The following is a 6,654-nucleotide window of genomic DNA, read 5'->3' on the forward strand; positions in this document are numbered from 1 at the left end:
CATCAAGGTCTTCTCTTTTAGGAGGGAAGCATTAAAGGGGTATTCTGGTAGTGACAAGTTATCCTCTATCCACAGGATAGGAAATAACAAGGCGAACGGTGAGGGTCCTACCACTGGACCTACCAAAAATGAATGGAGCCACAGGTTGAGCTTGCACACTGCGGTTCTTTTCATTTCTACAGGAGTTCTGCAAATAGCTTGTGATCAGTTTGGCTTGATTGACAGGTTTATCCCTATACACAATGTAAGGATCGCTCTCTCTGCCTGGGGTGGCGATGACAGACTTCTCATGAAAACGTGGGGTTTCAAGCTCAAATGGTGCTTTAGGACTCATGCACACAAATATATTTTCTTTCCATGTCCACTCTGTTTGTTTTGCGGACCGTATGTGGAACCATTCATTTCAATGGGTCCGCAAAAAAAACAGAAGTTACTCCATGTGCATTCCGGGTCTGTATGTCCATTCTGCAAAAAAATAGAACATGTCCTATTAGTGTCCATATCACGGACAAGCATAGTACTGTTCTATTAGGGGCCAGCTGTTCCGTTCCGCATAATACGGAATGCACACGGACATCATCCGTATTTTTTGCAGATCCGTTTTTTGCGGGGCCGCAAAATACATACGGCCGTGTTCATGAGCCCTTATTCCAGTAGAATATGTATCCACGGCACTCTTTAATTTGTGCAAAAATCCGGTTCTTTTATTCAGTCAGCAGCATACAATTGCAATTGTATGCTGCTGACTGAATAAAAGAATCAGATTTTTGCACAAATTGAAGAGTGCTGTGGATATATATTCTACTATCTCAAGGGACCCGCAGTCTGGATCTCCTTCCGCTGGCACCATCCTAGACCACTATACCTAGTACCTGAATTTTTGATATGTTTTACTCCATATCGGAGTGTGTAGTGCTGCTTACTATATTTTTTTATGAGCCCTTATTCCAACACTTCAGCATATCAATGTGGCATCCAAGTTACAACATGAAACAAACCCCTGCTTGTTTAATGGCTAACTATACAGAGGTCTCCCTAACTCACTGCTAAGACTGTGTTCACACTGAGGAATTCAGTCAGACAGTTTCCTAGCTGTGATCCCACCACACATGGGGTTCGATCCACCTGTCCCCTGACGGTGACCACGAAAAAACCTTGGAGGGATACGTTCCACCAGTCCTCTCTACTTTCACCATGTGACACCTCTCTTTCTCAGGCGTCGCCCCCAACGCTGACCGACGGGGGTCCGACACCCGGGTCCCCTGACGATCAGCTGTTTGACAGGGCAGCAATGCTCCAGGAGCGTCGCGGCCTTCTCGCTGTTTACCGCTGGCCCAGTGACGTCACGACTAGTATCAACTGGCCTGGGTGGGGATAAGCTCTGTTCAATTGAATGGAGCTTAGCCGCGCACAGGTCAGTTAATACTAGTTGTGACATCACTGGGCCTGCGGTAAACAGCGAGAAGGCCGCGGCGCTCCTGTAGGGGCTGTTGCCTTCTCAAACAGCTGATCAGCGGGGGGGTCCCGGGTGTCGGAACCCTGCCGATCAGATGCTGATGGTCTATCCAGAGGATAGATCATCAGTTTAAACTAACTGCAGAACCCCTTTAATGAAGTATTGCCAGTGAGACATTGGAACTTTTTGATCTGTGTGAATTCCTCTAAAGGCATTCCATTATGCATTCCGTCATTATGGTCCGTGGTAACGAAATCCTTAACGCAATTCTGCTTTTACCTCCAAACGAATCGTGAACTAATTTAAAAAATAGGAAATTCGCTCATCTCTAATTTAAGTCACGTTTTTGGCTTTATATGATTCCATTCAAAATAAAAAAATATACAAAAAATACAAAAAATATATACCTGTACATAAATAAATGTGCATTAATAATGCAGCTAAATATCTGAACGATAGTTGTGGATACACTGTATTTAAAGTAAAAATCCGATATGCTTCTCTTTCTAATATTAACTTTTTGAAATCTCCACCTTTCCTATGAGGTTTCGCCTTTTCAATACCAGTAATTTTAAGGGAAGCTGTCCTACTTTCATGTATTTCTATAAAATGATTTGACGCTCCGGAAATGTTGCGTTTTTTATTGGATATATCCAGGGCTTTTTTTCCCAGAGAAAAGGTGGTGGAACTCACCCCCCTCCCCTGGCCACAAAATACGAGAGAATTGCGGTCTGCAGGGATACATTTATAATAAAACAATTTACTTACAAAAGAAGCTATTCAGTCGTCTGCTGTGCCGTCCTCTGCTTGCTTCCGCAGATTCTTTCCCCTTCTTTTTGTCTCTCGTCAGTGCGCAGGCGTACTGTTATGGTGGATCTGTGGAGGACACACTGTTATGGGGGCATCTGTGGATGACACATTATGCCTCTCATTAGCCCTCATTATGCCTTTCATCACTCCCATATCAGCCCCCATGCCTCTCATTAGCCCCCATTATAAGCAATTATGCCTCATTAACACACATTATGCCTTCCATAATGGAGGCGCTCATTAGTATTCACCTGGGAGAATCAGCGGGGGGGCACCCGGGGGGGCAAAGAACAACATAGGGGGGGCAATTGCCTCCCCTCGCCCCCCTCTAGCGACGCCACTAGCAGCGGGCCGGCTGGGCCCAGTAACTAAAGGGGGGCGGGGCGAGTCGGCGAAAATAGGTGGCAGAACGCTGTTCCGGCGCGTTCCGCCAGAAAAAAGGCCTGGATATATCACTTAGATGCTCCAGAAAGCGTGTTTTTAGTTTTCTGGTGGTGCTCCGATGCTATCCTTTGCCCTGCGCTTAAATGACGTAGTGGAGGGGGCGGAGCCGTTCGGCAAGTATGTGGGAGGACATTTATTTCTTAGGAGGCGTGCTGGGCTTGGAAAGAGGCGGGCTGGGCACTGCAGGGGGCGTTACTGGGCACTAGAGCAGAGTAATAACGCCCCTCTGGGCACCGTGAGACTTCATTTGCATATCAGAAAAATCGCTTTTTAATAAGAATGAAAAGTTGAATAAAAGAAAGAAAACACATGCAGGAATGAAGGTACTTTATTGCACATTGCTATGTTAACGGTTTTAGATGGTCAAAATAGGTGATAGATTCCCTTTAAGGACTGGAGTTGAGGAACACTGTTATAGTTATCCTCTTGCCCCTAAGAACATAAAGAGACCACCCTCAAGTCTTTTTCCTGCAATCCTACATTGTAGAAAGCTGGCAGAAAATAACAACCTACCCTAGACAGGATAGAAGAAATTAAATCGCTATGAAGAATTCTAGCCCCACGCACTGAGTTTCAGCTGCCATCTTCCCCTCCCTGCCACCTAGGCATGGAAAGTGCCCCTGAAATTCTATTCATTATTTACCAGCATGCTATGTCCCTATCAAAATTCCCTCTGCTCGCTCCTTTTAGTGAATGCCAGAAACTGGACCTTTACAAATCTTATTCACTATGGGGGTCATTTATGATGCTGAAATACGCCTATATTAGTCATATTTCAGGTCAGGGGCGGATTGGGAATTAAAAGTGGCCAGGGAAGAAAAAAAAAAAAAAGTGGCCCTATGTTGTGGGCGGGCCCAGTTTGAGAGAAGATGGGGTCAATAACATGAGTAGGTGGGGCCAGAAATACCATAGAGTAGCAGTATATCATGCCACAATTTTTATTTGGTTCAATGCAGCACAATACACTGCTCCAGAAGAACAAAAAACCTCTCCAGACGCTGCCCCTTTGTGGTGGCTAGTGCCAACTGCCATGTCCTGTCCGCCTCCTCCACTTGTCTCTAATTAGGTTTGAAGAAAGGGGATGAAGAGTTAAAACACAGGCAACAGCACAGAGTCGGCCCTACCTTCAGCATTCTGACTGGTCTTTCAGCGTTACCATACATACAGGGGAGTGCAGCGTGACATATCTCTTACATCCAGTGACCTCCTCTGATGTAGATATTCTCTGTCCTCATCTTCTCCATCCAGACAAAACATGATGACACACAGTGTTGAGATTCAAATGATCACTGGTTTTTCACAGGGTGCTCGTCTAGATTGGTCCCCAACTCCACCTCGGGAACTATTTCGTCCTTATATATACAAATTGACAGCACTCCAGAGTTGAAGCTGAAGTAATTAATTTTATTCATCCGGACATAATTTCAGGCAACGTTTCGGGCTATATGCAGCCCTTCATCAGACCCAGTGTGGGTAGCATCAGTAATAATAATGTCCCCACAGTGCCCTCAGAATTAATAATGCCCCAGTAATGCCCCCCTGCCCCAGTAATGTCCCTAGAGCAGCCAAAGCAATGCCCCCCCCCCAGTAATGTCCCTATAATGGTCACAGTAATGCCCCCCTTGCCCACAGTAATGTCCCTATAGAGCCCCCAGTAATGCCCCCCTGCTCCCACTAGTAATGTAACTATAGAGACCCCAGTAATGCCCCCCTTTCCCCAATAATGTCCCTATAGTTGCCGCAACAATGCCTCCATGCCCTCAATATGTCCTTATAATGGTCACAGTAATGCCCTCCCACCCACAGTAATGTCACTATAGAGCCCCCAGCGGGCACAATGATTCGATTACAGCAGGCAAGCGGCAGCCGTCGCTCTCAATACAATACACACTACAATACTATAAAATACACACTACAATACACATTAAGGCCACCAACAGCCCTGCTGTGATCTCATTATCATGAGAGTGGCAGGGCTGACTGTGGCTTGTAATGTGTATTGTAGTGTATATTGTAGTGACGGCTGCCACTCGTCCTGCTGTAATCTAATTATCCTGATGCAAAAGTGATGCCGGCCCACAGCATGTTTTAAGCAATCGGCCCACCAGGAAGTTTTTCCAGTGGGTTGCATTGCCAATCCACCCCTGTTTCAGGTCCATATTGCGGATTGAGGTGCTTCCGTGGTGTTTCTGACCAAGGCTCCCCACCACAAAAAAGTAGCGCATGCACTACTTTTTTGCAGTACGGATTGCGAACCCCGTTCAAGTGAATGGGTCCGTGATCCGCATGCGACTGCTCCATGGAGCCCTTACGTTTGTGGGCATGAGCCCTAAGACAGCAAGGAAGCTGAGGATCCGCCGAAGTTATTAAGAGGCACCACTGCCAGCTTAGAGATTTATTAAGACTTTATTATGTCTTTCTCTGTTAGCTAGAAATTTATAGTTCTAGATAACACAAAAAGTGAGAGTGATTAGTATGTGATACCCAATGGATAGGTAAAAGGTCATGAAAGTTTTTCAGACTATTAAACTCTATTCATCAGGCATGGCTTAAAGGCAATCTGTTACCAGCGACATCCCTATAAAACTGTTTGCATAGACACATAGCTTTTTTTGATTCAAGACACCTTTATTACAATCAAATCGTCAAACATACATACTTAGTACAGGCCACAAGACAGCACTTAATAAATACTTTCAATTGTCTTTGCGAGCGTGGTATTGTTATGTAAAGCACAGGCTAACCTACACTATACATCACAATGCATGCTACACTAGCATACCTATTCAATCACAAAACTTTCCAACAAAGCATTTAGACAGTAATGAGGGGATGGGAAAGAGGGGGTAGGGAGGGGGGATCGCATGCCCGAAGCTTTATTGAGAAGACAGAAACAAATGGGGGGAGAGGGGGAAGGAGAGGGGTTTAGTCCCCTTCTTCATCGTCGATGTGCAAGATGTTGTAGTCCCCCAACAGACTGTGGATAAGCCTGTGACAGTCCAGGACGGACATGTTCTCTCTCCTGAAAATGACCCGATTCCTGGCAAGCCATATAGCGTCCTTAAAACAGTTCATAAGGCGCCAGGCCTCCTGGATGGCCTCAATCATATGAATCCCAGGAAATAGTCCGTACAGCACCGATGTGTGTTGCAGGCTGTTCCTGGGCACAGAGTTCATGTTCCAGGGCATCCAACAGGCTCTGCGCAAAGGGGCACTCCCAGAACAGGTGGTAAGATGTTTCTTCCTTGAAAGGGCACTTGGGGCAGTACCGGGTTTTGCACAGGTTGCTGGCGTGCATGAATGACCGTTAGGCAAGCCACCCTGGATGGCCATCCATGACAAGTCCTTGTGCCCGTTGGTTAACCTGTCTGATGACACATTAGTCCATACTGTCTCTGCGGTGTCGTCATGGAACCCTAGAATTGACTCCACCGCGTCCTTTGCTCTGATTAGCTTTGTGGATAGTCTTTGGTTTCCACAAGTCGAGCTTGAGGCCCTCCAGTTGATGTTCCCTCACAAACTTGACAACATCTCCGTAGTACCAGGTAGCATGCCAGTTGTAAGGGATGAAGCTGTCCCACTTGTCCCAGCCCAGACCCCTCCATAGAGGCAGGAGGAAGAAGCGAGACATAGCCTTGCCCGCAGAGCCATTTGCTGTTTTCAGAGTCCGGCAAATGCTGTCACAAACAGTGGCAATCCGCAGTAGAGTGGGCAGGTCCAGAATGCCCTTTCCGCCCTTGCGGGGCTCTTTGTACATGATGGCTCACTTCAATCTGTTCATCTTGGATCCCCAAACAAAGGGAAAAACTGTCTTGGTGATGGCCCTGGAAATGGTGGCAAGAGGGGGCCATGCCTGTGCAGTGTACTGTAGCACAGGCAGAACTCAGTTACACAGGACGAGTGCTTTGCCCTCAATAGTGAGTTGTCTGAGGCTCCACAGTCTG

Source organism: Bufo bufo, chromosome 5, assembly GCF_905171765.1.
Source record: "Bufo bufo chromosome 5, aBufBuf1.1, whole genome shotgun sequence".
NCBI classification, from domain to species: domain Eukaryota; kingdom Metazoa; phylum Chordata; class Amphibia; order Anura; family Bufonidae; genus Bufo; species Bufo bufo.